A 23,803-nucleotide genomic window follows, 5' to 3' on the forward strand; every position below is an offset into this window, starting at 1 on the left:
ATGAAAATAGTAGGGGCTCTGGTGAATTGAAGACTATGTCTAAAATCTTCTTTTGAGATAATTATACACTCATACACAGCTATAATAAATGAGAGAATGATCCTGTGTACCCCCCTTACCTAGTTTCCCACATAGATAACATCTGGGTTGGGATTAATACAGTGAAGATACGGAACATTTCCATCACCACAGAGATCCTTCATGTCACCTCCTATAGTGACACCAACTCCCTGATCCCACCCTCTTCTAAATCTCTGACAGCCCTTAATCTGTTCTCCATTTCTATAATTTTGTCATTTCACAAGTGTTATAGAAATAAAATCACAGTGTTTAAGCTTTTAAATTTATTTTCTTACTCTAGATTATTCTCTGGAGAGTCATCCAGGTTGTTGCATTTAACTATATTTTGTTCCTCTTTATTGCTGAGTAGTATTTCATGATATGGATGTATCATAGTTGTTAGCCATTCACTCATTTAAAGAGAACTATATTGTTTCAAAATATTGGCTAGTATGAAGAAAGCATCTATGAACATTCATGTAGAGGTTTTGCATGATCAAAAGTTTTTGTTTCTCTGGAGAAAATGCCCAGGGATGCAATTGCTGGGTCATATGGCAGTTGCATGTTTACATGTTTAAGAAACTTCCAAATTGTTTTCCAGAAAAGTTGTACTATTTTACTTTCCCAGTTTATAATTGATCTAGTTTCTCTGTGTTCTTGTCACTATTTGATGTCGCCATTTTTTATTTTAGCCATTAGGACAGGTGTTTAGTGACATCTCATTGAATTTTAACTTACATTTCCCTGATGTTTAATACTTGAGTATCTTTCAATGTGTTTCTTGGTCATCTGGATGACTGTGTACTATTTAATGATGGGAACACATTCTGAGAAACATGTTTTTAGGTGATTGTGTTGTTGTGAGAACACTAGAGAGCATTTAACAAACCTTGATGGTATAGCATACCACACACCTAGGCTACAGGTATAGCCTACTGCTCCTAGACTACAAACCTGTACATCATGTTACCGTACTGAATATTATAGACAATAACATTGTACACAAATGTTAATAGCAGCTTTATTCAGAGTAGCCAAGTATTTAATAGCCAAGTAAGTTATTCATGTATCAAAAAATAGAAAATTAACAGTAAAAATATGATATGGAAGATAAAATGCGGTAACCTGTATGGGGCACTTACCATGAATGGAGTTTACAGAACTGGAAGTCTCTCTGGGTGAGTGAGTGGTGAGTAAACGTGAAGGTCTAGGACATCACTGCACATTGCTGTCCACTTTATAAATACTGTAAACTTTAGTTGCACTAAGTTTATAAAGGTGTCACAAAATAAATCAAGCACAAAAGAAAATGATGCAGTGTAACACAGCATATTGTTTTACAGCAAACACTTTTGTAAGTAAAAAGAGCATAATCTAAAATAATAATAAGTATAGTAAATGCATACCCAGTGACATAGTCATTATTATGACTATCAAGAATTATGCATTATGCATAATTTTGTGTGCAATACTTTTATAGAATTGGCAGCACAGTAGGTTTGTTTACACCAGCACCACCACAAACACATGAGTGATATGTTGCACTACAATTTTACAACAGCTACAATGTCACTAGGCAATAGAAATGTTGCAGCTCAATTGTAATTTTATGAGGCCACTATCATACATGCAGTCTGTCATTGACCAAAACATTGTTATGCAATGCATGACTGTGTTTGTATATGTATATACACATACTTTATATGTAATACATATATATATTTAATCAATGTCTCTTTATTCTCTCATTACATATGGGAGGGGATTTTACTATACTTTTTCTATTCTAATACATACTTGCTTTTCATCCTCTTAAGAGTCTTTCAAAGAACATAAGTTTTAATTTTGATGAAGTTCAATTTATTCAATTTACCCTTGATGAATCATGCTTTTGGTATCAAGTCTAAAAACTATTTGCCTACCTCTAGTTCCCAGAGATTTTCTCCTATACTATTTATAAGATTATTATAGGTCTATAATTATACTTACATCTTTTTTAGTTTATTTTTATATAAAATGTGAGATCCAAGGTGAGATTAACATTTTTGTGTTGATGTCTACTTGCTCTGGCACCATTTGCTTTCACACTTTTATCAAAAGTTAGTTGGGAATATTTATGTGGATCAGTTTTGAGGCTCTCTATTTTATTCCTTTTATCAATTTATCTATCCACTTCTCATGCTACACAGTCTTGAATATTGTAACTATACCATGATTCTTAAAATTAGGTAAGCTGATTCCTCTCACTGCATTCTCCTTTTCAAAGAATATAAGCTATTCTAATACCTTTGCTTTTCCATAAAATTTAAGAATAGTCTTTTCTACATCTGCAAGTAATCATGCTGGAATTTTAAATTTCATTAAAACTGTATGTCAGTTAGGGGGAAGCTGACATCTTTAGTACATTCAATCTTCCAATCCATGAACGCATTGTGTCTCTATTTATTTAGGTCTTCCTTTTATCTTTCATTAACATTTTGTAATTTCCAGCCTATAAATCTGTTTATGTTTTCTTAGATTTACATCAAAGTATTTTTAGCAATTATAGATGGCATAGCACTTTTAATTGTAGTATCCACATGTTCATTGCCACTGTATTAAAATATAGTTGATTTTTCTATGTTGATTTTGTTCCCTATGGTCTTACTGAACTTAGTATTAGGAGGTTTTTGGTAGATTCCTTTGGATTTTCTACATAGACAATCACATCATCTGCAAATAGGGACAGTGTTATTTCTTCTTTTGCATTAGGTGGGCTTTTTATTTAATTTTCTTGACTTATTGCACTAGCCAGAACTCCCAGCACTCTGTTGAATAAGAGTGGTAGGAGTGGACACATCCTTACCCTATTCCCGATCTGAGGAACAAAGCATTTAGTCTTTCACCATTAAGTATAACATTAGCTATAGGTTTTTGTATATGCTCTTCGTGAAGTCAGGGGAATTTCCCTCTATTCCTATTTTTCTGAAAATTTATATCATGAATCAATGTTTTTATTTTTAAACAGTTGCTTGTGCCAAACACAGTCCACCTGCAGGATATTTTCAACCTTCAGTTCAGAATCTTGCAACCCCTACAACACAGGCAGCAAACACAAGGCCCGTGGGCAAATCCGGCCCTCCACCTCATTGTGTCTGACCCAGCACCTTGTTTCTACCTGCCAGCAGCACCAAGCTCTCACTTAACTGTCCAGGAGTAGTTACATTTATACAGTCGTAAAATTACATTTGGCCCTTTGAAGGCAGCCACGAGGCTGATGTGGCCCCTGGTGAAAATGAGTTTGACATCCCTGCCCTACAATGAGATTGTCCAAATCCTTTTTTGTCCCAGCCATTTTTTAAAAGCAAGAGGGAAGATTAAATGAAAGAGGCTAGTAACTACAGAAGAAGCTGGTGATATTCGTCACCCTTCTCAAGCCACCATGTGGTTCTGTCCTTCGAGTGTATTGAAAATTTCAGCCAGTTGAGGTTTCCTTGTATGTTCAGACAGCAGTATCTCTTCTTCTAGGAAAGTCATGTCCTCCCAACCCCAAAACATCATTCCCTTCTGATAAATGATACCATGGGAAAGAACACAGGTTTTTATTTTCACCCCACTTACCGCATTTTCTCTTTCCTCAGCATTTCATCAGCAAAGGACGTAGACCTCAGCTACAACTTCAGTGAGGTTCTTGGTTGCCACTACACACAAAAGCTCCAAGTTGAAACACCTACATTTAAATTTATAAAAGGTTAAATATAAGAAATCTTAGCTATGGATAGACTAAACTGAGAAAGACTAAAATATAATGCAAACAAGAAATGGAAAAGGGAAACATAGAATGACTAAGACAGAAAATATTGTGTATGAGGTATTTGCTCTTCCAGTAGGTTTTCAGATTGAACCACCTTAAAATGAAGCCATCTGAGAATACCAAAAAACTATCTCAAAGTTGAAATTTTACCAACACAGAAAATACACGCTAATCCTACCTTAATTCATTCTCATCAGTTTGATTAAATATCCATGGTTTAGTCTGGAGCTTTGGTTAAAGCTCTATGGAATCCAGCTAAAGAATTATGTAAGACAAGAACGGTTCTCTCAATTTTAGAAACATATTTTAGAAAATTTGCCATCAATCTAGAATCACTCTTTCCAAGTCTTTCCTTCAAGCACACAGACTTGCTCTGTACTTCTGTGTACAGGAATTCAGAACAAAGCAAATAGATCCCCTCACGACATTGGCTTTAGCCATCACTTGAGTGAGTCCTACTATCTGGCCATACAATATTGTAATCTTTCCCATTACGACATGTAATTATAAAGTCTTTCTGAACTGCATTTTGAACTCTGTAATCTGAGGTAAGCAATCTTTGTCAATTTATCCTAACTTCTCTCAAAAATTTCTACCCTAAGTGGTGCAGATTGAGTAATTCTTCTGATCTCATAGGGCCATGGGCCTTGGTAATGCCACATGTCCATTTCAGTTCGATTAACTCCGAATGAAGGAGCAAGTTCTGCTTTGGATACTTGGCAATGTAACCATAAACAGAAGACTAATCTTTCAATAATACAAGTTTAAGAAAACAAGAGGTGACTGGAACTCTGTTGTAATGAAATTGCCCGTGCATGGCAGTTTCAGGAAGGGTTTTTTTTCTTCTGGGAGAGCTGAGAGAGCCACACTGCCTCTACCCAATGAAAGTAATTGAGTGAATGATTTCACTTGTTTCTTCTTTGGACTGAATTAGGTCGTCGCCATCTGTGGAGTGTGCTAAATACCTTGGGGGAAGAAGGCTGTTTTCTCATGTCATTTATGTAATGGCTGTGTTGTCACTTGCCACCTTTGAGCAAAATCAATATGTAGCAGAAGTTGGGCCAGGTTTTCCACAGCTGGAGTAAAGTAGGGAATTGGGGCAATTGTTCAGTCAAATTGAGCACATTTTTAAAAAGCAACCCTTTACTTCAAATTACTCAAATGCTTCAGGGAACATTTCTAATTGCCTTCGCCTAACGCTTTTCCTCAGCTGTTGATGTCTGGCCCCCGAGCCTCTTACTGGAGCCATCATCAAATACAAATGGGTGAAGAGTTTTCAGGGGAACACATATTCTTCAACTATTGGAAGGATGGTCAGGAATAAGATGGACTGACCTGTTCTACATGAAACTGAAAGATGGAACTAACAAGATACTGGGCAAGATCTACCAAGGAGGCAGTTTTTGGTTCATTGAAGGAGTAGCTCCAAATTTCCCAATAATGAAATAGGCTTCCTCAGGAAGTAGTGAGTTGTCTGTAGCTGGATGTGTTCAAGGAAGGGATTGAATCAGTGTTTCCTAAACTGGGGCTCACAACCCACTAAAGAGTTATGAAATCAACCCTGACCAGTGTGGACATCATCCTGCAAAGTGAAAGATTGCAGGTTCAATTCCCAGTCAGGGCACATGCCTGGGTTGCAGGTTTAGTCCCCAGTCAGAGCATGTACAAGAGGCAGCCTATCGATGTTTCTCTCATATTGATGTTTTTTTCTCTCTCTTCCTCCCTCCATCCCTTTCTTCCTCTAATAATAAATAAATAAATTTTTATTTAAAAGAATTATGAAATCAATGTAGTGACATGGGATTAACATTTTTTAAACATTGAATAAAATGGAATGGCATGGAATAAACAGGATGGAGTGGAACAGAAGAGAATAAAATATAGGGCACTGCAATAGAAATTAGTTTTGTGCAACTTTAATGACATGTGTGTGCACATGTGTGTATACACACATATAAATGTGCACACTAGGTCACAGTGTAAAATGTGTTTTCAGTGTGGGCTAGTCTAAAAAGTTGAAAAACACTGGATTAAACCTCTAGTTGAGGAAATGTAAGTACTAGATGGGAGTGACTGAACTGCATGACTGTTAAGACGTAACTCGGAAAGGAACATACCATCAGTTAAAAGGCCCACAACCTCTGTAAGCCAAAAAGATATCAATTCTCCAAAAATATGTAAATATTTCTAGTCCTGAGCCCGAAAAAATATTTTTCTTATGGGTCATGATAAAGAAAAGTCTTACAGCATCACACCCCAGCAAGGGTCAGAAATCAGGTCTAAAGAAAGCCATGCTGACACGGTCCAGCACAAGTGTTTCAGTGACCTGGTTTATTAAGGAGCAGATATGAACTTGGATAAGCTTATTTGCCACATAGTCAAGTTCACATCATCAGGGCAAACATGTTAAAAACAAGCACATTGTATTAATGCTCAAACAACAGTTGCCTCTCTGCTTGTTCTAGAAACGTCTAAATGTCTTTCAGCTTAGATCTTTGAACACTCATCAAATTATATTACTGTTAGTCATTTAGAGAGATGTTTCTATTTCTCTCTCACCACCATCATATACAAAGTGAGCTCATCAAGGATGCAATAGAAATATGACTAATTTTACGTTCTGAGGCCAGCACGATGCACAGGATACAGTGGGTATTCAATACATACTTACTGAATAAATGAAAGAGCGTACAATAACATCAAAGAGAACCCATCTATCTGGGGTAGAAAGACGAAGGGTGACAGGGAGAAAAAAGGAAAAGGACGAAGTTCCAGAAGTCAGGGTTTCTCCCGCAGTTCAGAGAGGGCAAGCCCGACTTCGACACAGAGAGAACTGAGGGGCTTTGTTTCCAGATCCTCTTTTCTGTGCTCTCAATAGCGACATCAGGGAGACATGAGCTCCTAATCTAGATTCTGTGCCATTTTAGGTTCCTGTAAACATCTATGTACTTCAGAAATTTCTGTTGCTCTTAAATAACTAGTATCAGGATAAACTTTCATTTAGCAAATTCAGGAGGGAATCGGGGAGGAAGAGGTGTGGAGAGAAAGGAAAGAGGAGGAGAGGGGGCTTTGTCATGTAAGGTCAACAGCTCCCTGAACGTGGTGGCCGGGAAGGCTGTGCAGCTGCCTCAGGAAGAATGTTGCTTGGTTTTGTAAACCAGCCAGCTTTCTGTGCCCCTCTAAGGCATTAAAATCAAATATGTTCCAATGAGGGAGTGGTGTCTAGTCATTAGAAGAGGGAGTCGGAGCCAGACTTTTGACTTTTCCATTCTTGGCTGTGCCACACAATCTCACTGTAGCCTTGGCAAACGTTTCCTCTCAACATCTTGAGGTCTCTCTTGACACAACTGTGAAATGTATATGAGTGTCGGAGAGTGTGAAGGGTGGATGACATCAAACTGCAAGCAGGAGCTGTGGGTCCAGTGGAGAAATGGTCAAGGCATTAATGAGCATCCTATTCCGATGAAGAGCGCAGGCGCCATCCAACGAAGGGGTGAGTGTTTGAAAATCACAGAAGAGGCCATTAGAATAGAAATGGATACACCGTGTTACAAAACAGGGCCACACTACGTACACCCCGTCTCAGAAGAGCTGATAAGATACAGAACCACGTTAACATAACCATGCAGACCCTGCACAGAAACCTGAAGACATTGGATTTAAGACCCCTGATGTCACTTGTAGCTGTCATGTTTCTGTCTTTTAAAGCCATCCAGAATTTTCTTTAATTTAGAGTTGGAAAAAACCCTTTGAGGTCATGAAGTCTGTTTTTTCTGCCAAAATGAGAATCTTCCTCCAAAACCCACTCACAGGTAGGTTTGACTTCTACGTGAACGTCCCGGGGACAGCGTGCTGTCTTTGCAGGAAGCCCAGTCATTCGTGAGTGCTCTAGCAATTAAACCACGGTTCCTTATATTAAGTCTTTACAGGTCAATCTGCTTTTTGTATTATTACAATCAGGTAATTTAAGAACAGAATAAAAAATGTCCAGTATTAATAAAATGGCCAGCTGGGACTCAGGGGTTTCCTGGCGCATAGGACTACAGTGCTGAAACCAGGAATGTCCAGGAAAACCAGAATGATTGGTTGCCTTAATTAAGAATAAAATAGAGACAAATGGGATCTTATCAAAATAAAAAGCTTCTGCGTGGCTAAAGAAAAACAGTATTAAATTAAAAAGACAACCAACTGTATGGGAAAACATATTTGCCAATGATACCTCAGACAAAGGTTTAATCTCCAAAATATACAAAGAACTTACACAACTCCACTCTAGGAAGACATCGAACCCAATTAAAAAATGGGAAAAGGACTTGAACAGACACTTCTCTAAAGAGGACATACAGAACATCCAGAGACACATGAAGAGATGCTCAATATCGTTAGCTATCAGAGAGATGCAAATTAAAACCACAATGAGATACCATTTTACACCAGTCAGGATGGCTATAATAGACAAAGCAACAAACAACAAATGTTGGAGAGGGTGTGGGGAAAAGGGGTCCTTAGTTCACTGTTGGTGGGATTGCAGACTGGTACAACCATTATGGAAAACAGTATGGAATTTTCTCAGAAAAATAAAAATTGACCTGCCTTTTGACCCAGCAATTCCACTGCTAGGATTATACCCCAAGAATCCTAAAACATCAATTTCAAAGAACCTGAAGGCAAGAGAACGTATTTTCCCATCAGACCACCTGCTTATGTAGTTCGTCCTTTTGATAAGCATTATCCTTCAGACCAAAGGATTGAAGGAAATGGCAGGGCTGTCTCTTAATACAATTGGCTCTTCCAGGGTGACATTAATTAAAATAATCATTTTTGCCCTGGCTTATGTAGCTCAGGGGATTGAGCACTGGCTGTGAACCAAAGGGTCGCCAGTTCAATTCCCAGTCAAGGCACATGTCTGGGTTGCAGGCCACGTCTCTAGTGGGGACCGTGTGAGAGGCAACCATACATTGACATTCCTCTCCCTCTCTTTCTCCCTCCCTTCCCCTCTCTCTAAAAGTAAGTAAACAAAATCTTTAAAAAACAAAAATAAAATAATCATTCCTATCTGACTTACTTTGGGCATGACTACTTCAGTGCTCTAGGGAGAAATAAAGAAAAGATCTTCTGATTTAATCAATGAAGATCACATGGGAATACCATATGCTAAAGACAAAGATGCATGCCTCACATAAAACATTCATAACCAACATTAACAGTAAAATAGTCAGCCAGGAGACATTAAACAAGAAATAAATGTGAGGGCCTTGGCCTGTGTTTGAAATACAGCAAATTCCAAGTGAGCAATTTCAGCTTTTGGCCCTCTTCGGTTTGTTCAAAGAGGGTTGTTGGGTAAGGGTCCCAGAGCGCCCGTGGAGAGGTCCTGAGAATTCGAGTCAGGCTGTGGGAGTCCAGCCTGGGAAGCTGGTCATTTAGGGAATGATGTTGAGAATGAAGAGGTTTAATAGGGATGTTTTGATAGGGAAGGAGAGCCATACTAAACATGAAAGAAGGTGGAATATGGAAAAATAGGGCAGTTCATGTATGGGGATCTCTAACTGTACAAGTGCAGAAGTCGTAAAACCATATATACAAGCCATTTAGCAATCCATTAAACAGTTATAGAGTCAAGGTTCCCGGAGTGAATAATACCCCTTTTCCCTGAGGGCGGGAGAGATCTCAGTCCCTGATTTCTTGCCTGAAAAACCAGTGGGGGAGGAAGGGGAGAAGAGAAGAAAATTGTGCGCACAGACACAGGCACAAAGAGATCCCGCTTTGTGCTTGAATGGCAGGCAGCGTTAGTTTGCAGAAACCAAGCCACCAAGGTGCCACCTCTCCCCTGACAACTCATTTTCCTACAAGGTAAGAATGAGAAAGCCTCTCGGTATGGATATTTTTTATGTCCCAACTTTTATCTGCAAATACAAATTGGGCATACAGCACCAACTGGCTCCCATGGACTCCATTTGGAATAATGATGAAGTTCAAAAGGTTAATCAAGTTATTAACATTTTAAAAGAAGGGAAATTTTCTTTCCCAGATGGCTTAACAGGTGACTCCTATAAATTACACAGTACATTACAGCGGGCATCCGCTAACCCAGTTATAGTAGAGAGTCTGTCAACATTTCCATTATAAAGCCCTATTTTCAGAGTTTATAACTCAGCCATAAAACTCTGCTCCAAGCTGGGCCTTGGCTTTTCTAGTTGAATTTTCAGCTCAGCAGCAAACTCTTTTTTTTTCTTTCTTCTCCTTCCCCTTCTTTCCCTTCTCCATCTTCTCCATCTCTATCCACTAATACCCTCCTCTCAGCCCTCCTCCTCCCATTTCCCCCTGGTGAAAATATTAGGGGTCTTTTTGTTGTTGTTGATGTTTTTCATTTACTCTAGATTAACTAAGTTACAGGAGGACTTGCACATAGGGAAATCTTTCAGCTGCTTTATATTTAAGCACATTGTTTTAATGCTCAGATATTAAGATTTTTCTGACACTATTAGGAATCAAGATGTTTCTAATCAAGGACTATGTTATAACCGTTCAAATCATAATGAAGATTTGTAAGCCACTCGCATTTGACAGGGGTTGGTTCAGGAGAGGTGATTTATAGTAGAAATGTTTCACTTTGTTTCTCGATCTCCAAATGTCTCTATTTAATCCCATCCCCTAAAGGTAAAAGCAACAGCGTACATCCCATGATTTCATCAGCTTGTGCAAGGGGCTTTAGAGAACGCAGCGTTAGCACAGCAACTTCCAGATGGTGGGTGTGTGTGTATTTACAGGCCACCAGGGTAGAGAGACAGACAACACGCAAAATACAAAGTGACAAAGAAGGTGCATTAAGTGACGAGCGGAGGTCTGCTGTTCCAAGTCTGGTCGGTCGGTCACAGCCTAGGGAGTTTTTATGGCCTATTCAAAGCTGTGATGCAGACTAAACAAAGTTTCCTTTACTTTCACCATGACATCCTCAAAGACCAGGCCAGAGGGTGGGGAAGACTAAAGTGCACGGCCAGCTCTGCTCCAACGGGAGGTGGCTGCTTCGCTGTGAGAGCGCTGCTGCTGACCTTGGAGTTTCATCTGCAGGGCCCCGTCTGAAACCCCATCGCAGACAGAAGGTTAAGCCACAAGGGATTTCCCTGCAAATGCAGGGGAGGGATGGTTCGGGGGTGCTTTGGAAATGGCACTGAAACACTCTCACACGGAACAAGCAGCTCACAGTGGTGCTTAGACAATTTTCCCCCCAACCCCAGGCCAAGGAGGGTCCATCTGAAAACACTTCAGAAAGAGGGGATTTCTCATCTGACCAGCATTGTTCTGATGCCACCTCAGCCCCTCCTGAAGTTGGGCATCACCTGCTGCCTGGGGAGGAGATGGCCCAGGGCAAAGGACCACAGATGTCTTGCTTTACCCAGCGAGAGACCTACTGGCCTCCTTCTCCATCAAAAAGGGAGACTGCAGCTGTTGGATTGTCCAGGGAGCAGCACTTGGCTTGAGAAATGTTCCGGTGAAAGGTGCTAAGTTTTATCTACTGAGCTCACTGCAGGCACATCTGTTGGAGAACCTCACTCACACATCCCGTTATCCTAGCTGATTGCCTTCTCGCTCGCTTTCCTTTCTTTTTCTTTTTCTTTTTCTTTTTAACCTACTTGCTCATTGGCAAAGATACTTAGCTTGGAGGAGAACTGTGCCCCTTTACAGCTCATCTTTTCCTCCTCTTGAATCCTGTAGTCCTGTATTTGAATTTGTAATATACATGACCATCATTTCCATAGTGGCAGAAGCAGTAGCCTTGTGAAAACAGGATTTGCAATTCAGTGAAAAGAAAGAACTGAAAAGACCCTCAGAGAGCAGCTGGTCCAGCCTCTAACACAGACAGGCACATAGCTAGGCAGACCGAGGACAGCTTTCAGCCAGCGCACCCTAGGAGCAAGAAGAGCACGCCTCTCCCCACTGCTCTGTAACTAGATGTCTGGTCGTGTCAGTCCTGTGCAAACTGGCCAAGAGCTTCAGACGGCAGGGACTGCGTCTTGCCCATCATGTTCCCTGCAGCATTGTACCCAGTGTCTGAGAACTGTGGCCATTTCAAGGACTTTATTGGATGGTGGAGATGCTGTATGTTGAGCCTATAATCATCTTTACACCCAAGATTTGTTCTTGATGTGTCTAAGTATCTTTGTTATCATTTAAAGCTATTGAAACTATTCTTTAGGTGAAAGCAGTAAATTGTTCGAGGATAGTCATGAAATAATTATTCATCCTGCGCTGGCTGGGGTGGTTCAGTGGATGGATCTCGGGCTGTGAACCAAATGGTTGCAGGATCAATTCCCATTCAGGACACATGCCTGGGTTGTAGACCAAGTCCCCAGTGGGGGCCATGTGAAAATCAACCACACACTGATGTTTCTCTCCTTCTTTTTCTCCCTTCCCTTCCCATTCTCAAAAAAAAATAAATAAATAAAATCTTTTTAAAATAATAAATAACTATTCATTCTATTTCCTAAGGCAAGTTATTGATTCACCACTTCATTTTTTTCATTGTCCTGCTTAAGAGTCACTGTCTTCATCTCCATAACAATTCACTTTCTGCCAGAACATTTCCGATGTACTCTATTTTTTCCTCTTTTACGTTTTAAATTGCAGTTGTGACTAAAGCACTGAGTGAGGACTCTGAAAGCCTTGATTGTAGCCCTGCTACACCTTCCTGAATGATCCTCCCAAGATGGGTGTCCCCATCGTGAGCCTCTGAGCCTCTGTTTCCTCATCTCTAAGATCCCTGCCTACTTCACAAGTGGGGAAAAATAAACATACGTGAAAGCCTTTGGAAATTCTAAATAGTATACAAGTGGCAGTTACAGGTGTTACTAAAATTATTCAGGTAAGAGTTTACCCAATGGGTAAACAGTTACCAGCTGGGCTGGCAAGAAATGATGGCTGCTAGTCACAATCTCATATTCGTTCAAGAAAACTGGAGCTGGACAGTAGTTAAAGTGGTAAAAACATTTCATTCAGAAACTATTGCAGTAGGGGGAACAAGACCTCGGTACAGAACAGGCCTCGGGTCCAATTACAACAGGAACAAGCCGGGCCTGACAGCCAAGGAAAGGCATGGGGAGGACGGTGGGTGGAAAATTGCTAGGAGAAGAAAGCAAAGGCAGTGGAATCCTTGCTTAACTCACCTGACAGGAGTCTTCTGAATGGGGGCCAGGTGATCTGATAGCAAGTGGAGAGTCGCTCTGAACTCACTTAGCAGGATTCTTGCTAACCAAGCTATGTAGGCCCTGCGAGGATTGGGGTGGGGTCAGAGATGAGGCTGGAGGTCCAGGTGTAATGGAGAAAGGGTCTCAGAGGAGCCGGATCCAAGTTTGGTCAAGTAGAGAGTCTTTGTCACATTATTCAGCAATTCTCGGCTTTAGCCTGTGGGTCTTTATTTTTAACCATGTTTGTGCCACTTCTCTCCCACCCCCACGCACAACTTTTTAAAAATATGTGTCTGCTGCACAGGCCCCCATTTAGGTGACAGATGTGACCCAGAGAGCCAACCATGAATTAAAATTTCAGAACTAGAGTAACATTTTAGACATTGTAAGCAAGATAAATTTTAAAGGAATTTTACTTTCCATCTCTTTGAAAATGGAACATGTAAATATGTGGGTTCTAATTTATAGGCTGAGAAGTCAACATTTCAAACTTAACTTTCCCTGAAGCAGAAGCCACCTGGAGTACATTTTTTTAGCCCTAAAGGGAATGGGTTGTTTTTCTGTGATGACCTGCTTTCTCTTTTTCACAATTTCAGCAAAAATGATGATCAGATATTAACTGAAATTTTTGTTTGCTGACTACCTCAGTCATTCCTTACAAAATTCCACAGTAACCCTACTCCTCATTATCTGAGTGGAGCCTCTGGGTCTTCCTTTTGACCTGAGTCGATCGGTATCCCAATACTCATATGCAAGAGCCCTGGAGTTAGCCATTCACCAGCCTGATAGATGGAGATAACATTGACGTTCCCGCTTTCGACCAGATACTCACACACTCGTTGGCACCACCCATTTCAAACGTTTTAACCTAGGAGCCCTGTGAGGCTTCATCCATTCTCTTCCTGTGCCTCCTCCTCCACCACCATCAGAGAGGCGGGCGTTTTTCTTTTCATCATGTAGTAGTTAGATTATGCAGAATCCGTTTTCCCAGTTCTCCTATTTTACCTTATATAACCCAAATCATTTTTCAGCCTCTTCATGCTTTAGCATTCCCGACACATTCCTTCACAAGTGGACAAAGCCTGGCCTCAATTTACTTCCCATTTGTCTCTCAGGCTTTTCTCAAGATCTTGTATTCTGCATCTTGCTGCACCTGCCTCCCCTCCTTCATAATAGTTGATTGAATCAGCAACAGTGGTAATAACTATGAGGCCCTGCTGTGGGCTTGCAGGTTGGATGTAGTTGTTTTCAATTCCAACAACCTGAAGGGTAAGTATTATTATTTCCATTTTACGAAGGAGGCTGCAGGAAGCCCAGTGGTAGTAAATGAATGGATCCAGGAATTTGCTTCCTGACCCACTTCTGTATTCTTTCTAGGTACCAAGCTGAGTAGTCTTGCTGTCCCATTCTCCTTCCCATCTCCCCATTTCCTTACTTCCCATGTGTCTCTTCTCTCAGTGCACTACCAACTTCAAATCAGCCATGTAAGTGGCCACCTCGTAAACTGCCCTTTTCCTCTATTTTTATGCTACCCTCACCCTTCACTGAAGCATTCCTCAATCTGTTTCTTCATTTCCTCACAGAAGATTAATTTAGTTTCAGGATTTACTCTCTCTTGAGAAATTGCTGAACAATGAAAATAAAACCAGGGGCAAATACAGAGCAGATCCAGGTGTAGTGAGGCCCAAAACTTATCAATTTTGAGAGATATCTTTAAGAGAAATAATGTAAAATTACTAATATAAAATTAAGCACATGTGTAAGTATTTATTTAGACTAAAACAAACCTTGAATTTTAAAAGTTAACAAAAGGTACAAAATCCAGAAAGTCAACATAACATTTTCTTAATTAAATGGCTGACACACCTGCATGATATTTTTGTCCTGCATCTCTTAGCTGTTAGTCTTATTGTCTTTTCATACAACAAAAATATGGTAATATTATTTTCAACACAGAAAGAAGTCTTAATTTAGACTTTCCCTAGAATAATTGCTCCAAATTTAGTTTTTATACTTCATAATTCAAAAGTGTGTTTCAGCTTTATAATTATTAATGATAATGTTATGCTAAGATGCTATTTAATACATTAATATGCATAAAACATAGGCTGTCACATAGGTATATTATCTATATATAATATGGCTACAGTTTTTGCCCTACAAAAACATAAATTTTGACAAATTCTATTTCTCACATTCCCAAAAATACAAAGAAAAGGCTTCATGGCACGTTTACAATTGCAGGTACTGCATGAAGAAATATGATTTTGTCAAGAAAGAGAACTTGCATTTTGTTCAAGCATTGATGGGAATTAAAGCTATTGCTTACAATTTTGCTCATATAGAGTTTAGGAGAATTTTCCACAGACTGGATTCTAGATCCTTACGTTTTAAACTCTGTTCTGCTTCCACACCCACATGTTTTCCATGCCACAAACTGCTGTGTACGATGACTTCTCTATTGGCAACTTCATTTGAAAAACCCTGGAGGATCTAGCAGCCCTGGCTGGTGTAGCTCAGTGAATTAAGCACCAGCCTGCAAACTAAAGAATCGCCGATTCAATTCCCAGTCAGGGTACATTGCTGGGTTGCTGGTCAGGTCCCCAGTAGGGGGAATGCAAAAGGCAACCAACCACACGTTGATGTTTCTTTCTTCCTCCCTTTCCTCTCTCTAAAAGTAAATAAATAAAATATTTTTTTACAAAACCCCAGAGGAGTCATTTCAGTGAGCAGTAGTTGTATTTCTACATTATTCCTATAAGCAATAGCTAAAAAACTATTTTTAGATGACAAACCATAAATATACCTTACTAAGCCCAAACTAAGTGAACACGAACTAAACCTCTACTTTTCTGAAGCCCCCAAATGTAGGCAGTCCCTTCGTTATCCTCCAGTGTGAGAGCAGGAATGACAGGCAGAAATTCAGAATATAAAGAGGTAGCAGTCTTCACCAATTGTAGTTAAAATGCCATACATGTCCAAATTTTACAAAAATTATGACCGTATAAACAACCTTACGGGGCTCCTCCCAGAGGTTTGGAAAGAGTCTGTGCAAGCAAGAAGGGATCTGAAATACATTTTACTTCCTTTTAGGCAAATCTGCTTCTGGTAGTTAGTCACCAAACCAGCTTCCAACACAATCTTCAAGGCTCTGTAGAGTGAAAGGCCTGCCCAACAAAAACAAAGCAAGATTACCTAGCAAAATGCTCTAATAGGATTAAATTTTATTGAAGAAGTAACTAAATTTAATGGACTCTAGAGTCCTTCATTGTAGCCCATTTTGTTGTGTCTTTTCATCATCAGAAATAGTGATTAACACTTGCTATGAATGAAATGAATGAATGAATGGTATTAAAAAGATGTATTTGTAAATATATTCTTTTTTTAATGATACACTTCTTTTTTAAAGATTTTATTTATTTATCTTTAGAGAAGAAAGGAAGGAGAGAAGGAGTGAAATATCAGTGTATGGTTGCCTCTCGTGTGTCCCCTGCTGGGAACTGGCCTGCAACCCAGGCATGTGCCCTGACTGGGAATCGAACCTCAATCCTTTGGTTCGCAGGCCCGTGCTAAATCCACTGAGCTACGCCAGCCAGGGCTGTAAATATATTCTTGATAAATAAAGGATGGTGAGCCATATTCGTGATACCAAAAACTGCAATGTCTGCCTGACACCTGTCAAACAAGTTGTGGCTCAGATGATATACTCTCAACAGAGATTGTTGTGTGACAGTGACCAACAGTCTCTATCCAAATAAAAATGTTTTTAAACACTCCTGGATGTGAATCCAATGTGGAAATGGATTTGAAATAAACATTAAACATTTTTCCATCTGTTGCCCTGTTGAGTCACCAAAGAATATTCTTCCCAAATGTTCATGTTTTCAGATTAATTGGTCCATGGCCGCCAGGCATAAGGAAGAAAGAAAATCTGAAACTCAGTGATGCCATGAAGTTGCAAAGATGCACTACAGAAACCCTGCTATTCAGAGATAAAGCTGTGGATTAACACTGAGGTCTAACCAGGGAAACTGTCCCTAGGTGGTTGGAACACTTTACCCCACAATTAATCATAATCAGCACATGCCAATAACTGTGCTTAATTAATGCTTGATTTTTTTATCTCAAAACTTCTACCAAAATATATTTATTTCACATTTCTAATCTTTAGAGGACATTGTTCTTAATGAACATCAGAAATTCGAGTAAGAATTTGGAGTGAAGGAAGGAAAAATAAGGGGTATTGAATGAGAGACAACTAGAGTAAATGATGGGTGAGTGAGATTTCCAAAATAGCAGCAAACAGGAGAAAAAGTTTAAAATTATTAAAGAAACTTCATACTGTTTCCCACATTTCAGTCGTGCCTTCCCTCCGAGAGGTGTAGCACAAGCCAAGCAAGTCACCTCTAATCTCCTCCAGACTAAAATAAATGATACACACAGTTGGCCTCCCTAACATTACCTCTGGCTGTGCCAGAGTTACTACCCAGCACTCAGTCCCCCCTGTGTACAGACAGCCTGAGCCCACAGGCCCCAGTCCCCGCTTCAGGGCCACCTTCATGCTACTTTCGTGCCCTGCATGTCATTCCAGATGATGGAAAATAGAGGCAGACACTAGGAAATCACTGCAATAATGTCTCTTAAGGTAGTGGAGACAATTTCTTAAGTAATAAAAATTTTAGCAATCCTAATCAAAATCCAGTAGAATGTTTTAGAAGTCAAAAAGCTAATTTTAAAAAATATATGTGAAAAAGCAAAGGCTCCAGTACAGTCAAAATAATGTGGAAATAAAACACAAAGTTGTAAACCTCATAGAATCCAATTTCAAGATTTACCAAAAAGGTACAGTAGCCAAGATACTGTGATATTGGTAAAAGATGAACACACAGATCAATGGAACACAATGGAGTCCAGATATATACTCACGTGTATACGGCAAATTATTTTTTACAAGGTAGATACACAACAGTCTTTTCAACAAATAGTACTGGTACAACTAGATATCCAAATGAAGAAAAAATTAACTTTTTCCACACCTTGCTCCATATACAAGAATTAAATTTAAAAAATCATAGATTTAAGCGTCAAACATAAAACCATAAAACTTCTAAAGATAACATAGGAAAACTATTTATGATCTGTTTTTTTTTTAATCCTCACCTGAGGACATTTTTTACATTGCTTCTGGACAGGAAGGGAGAGAAACATCAATGGGAGAAAGAAGCATTGATTGGTTGCCTCCCGTGCGCACTTGGACCAGAGATTGTACACCCCAGACTGGGGATCAAACCTGCAAACTATGTATATGCCCTGACCAGAATTAAACCTTTAACCATTTGCTTGTGAGACAACACTCCAACCAACTGAGCCACAATGGCCAGGGTTATGATGTGTTTTAAGCAAAGATTTCTTGCATAGAACAAAAGAATAAATTATAAAAGAAAAAATTGATAAGTTGGAATTCATTAAAATTAAAAACATTTCTTTGAAAGAGAAAAAATTTTTAAATGACCCAAACTGGGAGAAAATATTTTCAAAACATTTGTCTGATAAAGACCAATAATGAGAATATATAAGAACCCTTAAAACTTAATAACAAGTAAACAAACAACCCATTTCTTAAAAAGAGGGGTAACATCATCAAGATGATAATATAGGTCATTCCCTCAAAACAAGACCAACTAGCAACTATCCATATGCAAAACACCATTGTGAAAACCCCAAAACATAGCAGTAATGCTAAAGCGCTCCCTCCCAGACTCTAGGGGCTGAGAAGGCTCATATTACATGGATAAAAGGAGAGGCTACATTCTGACCATACCGTCCTCCCCTCAGGCCAGTGCAGTTCTGCACCATGAGGGTCCAACTTGACCCACATTTTCTCCGGTAGAAAAAAGAGAGCCGAAGTTTGAACATGCAGCTGCCCCAGTACTGTGGGTCACTTCATAGGATGCCCACTTGGGTCTCATCTCACAAGGATCACATGGGGGAATCTGTGGAGCTTAACCACTGAAGATAAGATTATGAGGGAGGACGGGAATAGAGCTTACAGTAACCAGGGCTCAGATCTTAGTAGATCCAATATACTAATCTTAGTAGAGCTGAGCGGTTGGCTCTGCCAACAGTAAATAAACGTATGCTAATGAACAGTATAAAAAATTAATGTAGTTATAAAACTATGGTATATACAAGATCTGTCTGGAAAAAGCCCAGCCATTGTTAATATAATGAGAATGGTTGTACAACACTGATGTAACCTGACAGCCAAAGAGAATGGACTGGAATTTGCATGTGTGAACAATGAGGGCAGTAGATGCCATTGGGTGATCATGTGTACTGTGTGGCCACTGCATTTAAAAAAAAACTGAGTGAACAGAGCAATGAATCTGCATCAAATTTTGTGTTAAGCTTAAACATCCCTCCATGGTAGTTATTCAGTTGATTCAGAAGGCTTTCAGGATGATGCAATGAGAACCATGCTATAAAAATGTGGACTAATGTTTCAAAGATGGTCAAGAATCTGTTGAAAGTGTTCCATCTTCTGAAAGGCCTGCAACAAGCAGGACAATTGAGAAAGTTGAATGTGTATGGGCTTCAATCAACAAAGATCAGCGACTGACCGTGAGAACTAGAAGCTGATCTGGGAATTCCAAAACGCGCTGTGTCCAAGATTTTGATGCAGGATATTGGCATTAAATGTGTCCTGGCAAAATTCGTTCTGTGACTTCTGCTACCAGAGCAGAAGAAACATTGTGCTTCAGTTGCTAATGACTTGATTCAAACTGGTACCAACGAACCAGATTTTTTCAAGCAGGTCATAACAGGAAACTCGTATGATCCAGAAAAAAAGGCCCAGTTGTCCCAATGTAAGTCATCTGGTTCTCCAGACCTGAAGAAGGAACAGGAAAGTCAAAGCAAGATCAAGACAACGTTATTCGTGTTTTTTAATTGGGAAGATGTGGTCCATCACGAGTACACCCCTCCAGGCCAAATAATTAATAAGGAGTACTACATCAATGTTCTTCATTTGTTGAGAGCTGCAATACATGAAAATAGTCACAGCTGTGGGTAACTTGTGACTGGCAGCTCCATCATGACAACACAACCACTCATGCATCATGTCTTGGGCAGAGGCTTTGGTGAAACATCAAATCATCCAGGTGACTCAGCCACCTTACAGCCCAGATTTGGCCCTCTGGAACTCCTGGTTTTTTCCAAAACAAAAATCACCTTTGAAAGGGAAGATGTTCCAGACTACCGAGGAGATTCAGGAAAATACAACGAGACAGTTGATGGTGATTCCAACAAAAGATTTTGCAGAGTTTTTGAACAGTGAAAGAGACACTGGGAGAACTGTGTGAAGTCCCACGGTGCCTACCTTGAAGGGAACTGAGGTGTCATTGTCATATGTACAATGTTTCTTATATCTTCTTCAATAAATGTCTCTATCCTTCACATTACATGGATGGATACTTTCTGGACAGACCTCACATATGTTCAAAGTTAGATTTTATAATATTGTAATGGTTGCGCATAATTCACTTACTACTCTTGTTCAAAAGTTAAACAACAAATTTATTAAAGATAACCATAATTACAGTATTTTGTCATTGAATGCATAAAATAAAATAATATTGTAATAAAAATAACCTAAAATGTGGGGGTGGGGAAGAAGTAAAAGTGTAAGATTTAGAAATGCTATTGAATTTGTTATGAACTTAAAATAAAATGTTATAAATATATTTTATGTAAGCCATATGGAAACACAAAGGAAAAACCTGTGGCAGTTCCACAAAAGATGGTGTTTGAGGAGTCAAAACATACCACCACAGAAATTCATTAAGTCACCAAAGAAGAGAACAAATAAGAAGCACAGAGCAAAGGATCTACAAAACAGTCAGAAAACAATTAAGAAAATGGCAATAGGAAGTCCTTAGCTAACAACAATTATCTTAAATGTAAATAAAGTTTCTAACTGAAGAACATTGAATGGATAAAAAAACTAGATTCAATGATATTTTGCTTAAAAGAGACACACTTTATCTTTAAGACACATGTAGACTAAGAGTGAGGGAATGGTATGATATTTCAAGTAAATGGTAATCAAAACAAAGCAGGGGTAGCTGTATTAGACAAACAGACTTTAAGCTAAAAATGGTCAAAAGAGACAAATAATGTCACTATATAATAATAAAGGGCCTCAAGAAGATTTGACATTTGTAAATAGTCACATACCCAGCATCAAAGCACCTAAATGAATAGCACTAAATTCTAACAGAATTAAAAAGAGAAAAAAAGAGCAATAGTTGGGGACTTTAACACCCCACTCTCAACAATGAATAGGTAATACAGAATGAGAATCAATAAGGAAACAGCAGTTTGAAGAACACTGTGGACAAAACAGACCTTACAGACATATACAAAACATTTTATCCTACAACAGCAGAATACACATTCTTTTCAAGAACACAAGAAACATTTTTTCAGGAGAGTTTATATGTTAGGCCACCAAACAAGTCTTAGGAAGTTTAAAAAAATTAAATAATACCAAGTATCTTTTCTGACCACAATTTTATGAAACAAGAAATCAATAACAAGAGAAAAACTGGGAAATTTGCAAACATAAAAATTAAACAATGCACTCCTGAATAACCAAAAAAACCAAAGAATCATCTAAAAGACACATTAAAAATTATCTTGAGATGAACAAAAATTAAAACATAACATACCAAAATTTGTGTGATATAGCAAAAGCAGTTCTAAGAAGGAATATTATAGCAATAAACACATACATAAAAAAATAAAGTTCTCAAATATACAACCTGACTCTACACCTCAAGGAGCTAGAAAAAGAAGAACAAAGTTGGCCCAAAGTTAGCAGGAGGAAAGAAATAATAAAGACTAAAGCAGAAATAAATGAACTGGAAAACAGCAAAACAGTAGAAAGTATCAATCTAACTAAAAAGTGTTTCTTTGAAAAGATAAACAAAATTAACAAAACTTTAGCAAAACTAACCCAGAAAAAAAGGGGGGTCTCGAATATATAAAAATTATACATGACAGAGAGGACATGACAACCACAAAGGATCATAACTGACTACTATGAACAGCTATATGCCAATACACTGAACAACCTAGAAGAAACAGATAAATTCCTAGAAACCTACAACCAGCCAAGACTGAGTCATGAAAAAACAAATCATATGAACAAACATATAATGATTAAGGAGACTGAAGGAGTACTCAAAAATCTACCAACAAAGAAAAGCACGGGACCCAGTGGTTTCACTGATGAATACTACCAAACATTTAAGGCCTGGATCCAGAGAAGCTGGCAGGAGTCAGAAGGCCTCAGAGTCTAAGGGACCAAAGGCATTTACAATTTGCTGAAACAGAAGATAATAAAAAGAGAGAAGGAACAGGAGAATCTACTGCTGGTGCCCTTGAAGGGAAAGGCAGTCCTGGAGGAAGAACAAGCCAACCTGAGGTTCTCAAAGGATGGCTTCAGTGGGCTTGAGGATGATGCTGCTGAAGTCCCGGGGATCAGTCAGACCCAGCTCCTGTGTGACAGCCCTCTGAAGAGGCAGTTGCAGCCACTTCCACCACCACCTTCCTATGAAGACTGAGAGAATCTTCCTGGTGCCAGGATAAGGCCCCCTAAGGAGGCAGAGGATCCATCAGGGACAGATTGCCACTGGCCCTGGGTGTGAAGAGAGAGCTGACAGCTTAGACAGTGATAGCAGCAGCAGTGAGGATAAAGAGAGCTGGGATCCAGCCAGGTCACGAAGAGAGGCAACACTGTGGATCTAAGTCAGAAGTGATGAGTTTGAGAGAGTGTCTATTGAGGACCTAGTGAAGCATCAGATACTGGACCCTGAAGGCCTTGCTGTAAGTGCCACTATTGCCTCTTCCCAAAAAGATTGAGAGGGGCCTCATCATTAACTCTTTTGGACAGTATTCATTTACTGAGGATGAGTGGGGAGCTTCTAGAGTGGTCTGTGGCAAGAAGAAAACATCACAGGACATGACAATTACCTATTGACAGGAAGGAAGTAAAGCATTACCAGAAATACTCAAGGGAAATCAATGTGCATCCCACCAGAAAAGTGACTGAGGTTAAATCTAGAAAGAAGCTGAGGATGCTGAAGATGCTTAGAGCCAACCAAGAAGAGGGCAGAAGCTGTGGTGAACACAGTGGACATCTCAGAATGAGAGAAAGTGGCACAGAAGGCTGGGCTGGGCAAGGAGAAATGCCAGGTCACCTACATAGTAGTCAAAAAAAGGTGTGGGCTGCAGTGTGCCAGCCAGCTGGAGTCAGAGACCATTTCAAGTAGGTGGACCCAAGGACGAAGAAGGACCAAAGAGCACAGCAGTAGAAGGAGCAGAAAAAAACCAGACAGAGTGAGCAGAGCCACCAGAGCCTCTGAAAAGGCAGAGTATGGACAAGGAGGAGCAATTCGCCAGGGGCCAATGCTAGCCTCCTTGGTGCCCGCCTTTCCCTTGTTTGGGTCGCACTCACCTGGAAGGAGAGTGGAGTACCGAGAGCTCTCATGGTGGTCTACAGCAGTGAGGAGGACATCCTCTGCCCCAAGGCAGGTCTCCTGGTAAAGCACTGCCAAAATGTTCTGTGGTGCCACAGAGACCCCACAAACTCTTCCACGGAAAAAAATGCGGGGTACTGGATGAAAAATACATTTTTTAAATCATAAGAGGAAGTTGAGTGTTGGCATAGCATTCATTCTAGTCTATTTCCAGGCAGGTGGGGTCC

General features: G+C 39.6%; 1 pseudogene; it reads left to right on the forward strand.

The window, feature by feature from the left end:
* Nucleotides 1-7,240: 7,240 nt before the first annotated feature.
* On the forward strand, nt 7,241-23,462 carry LOC119038565 (pre-rRNA 2'-O-ribose RNA methyltransferase FTSJ3-like; annotated as a pseudogene).
* Nucleotides 23,463-23,803: the final 341 nt, after the last annotated feature.

The sequence above is a fragment of the Artibeus jamaicensis genome, unplaced genomic scaffold (genome assembly GCF_021234435.1).
Source record: "Artibeus jamaicensis isolate MK-2021 breed Jamaican fruit bat unplaced genomic scaffold, CSHL_Jam_final scaffold_916, whole genome shotgun sequence".
Taxonomy (NCBI): domain Eukaryota; kingdom Metazoa; phylum Chordata; class Mammalia; order Chiroptera; family Phyllostomidae; genus Artibeus; species Artibeus jamaicensis.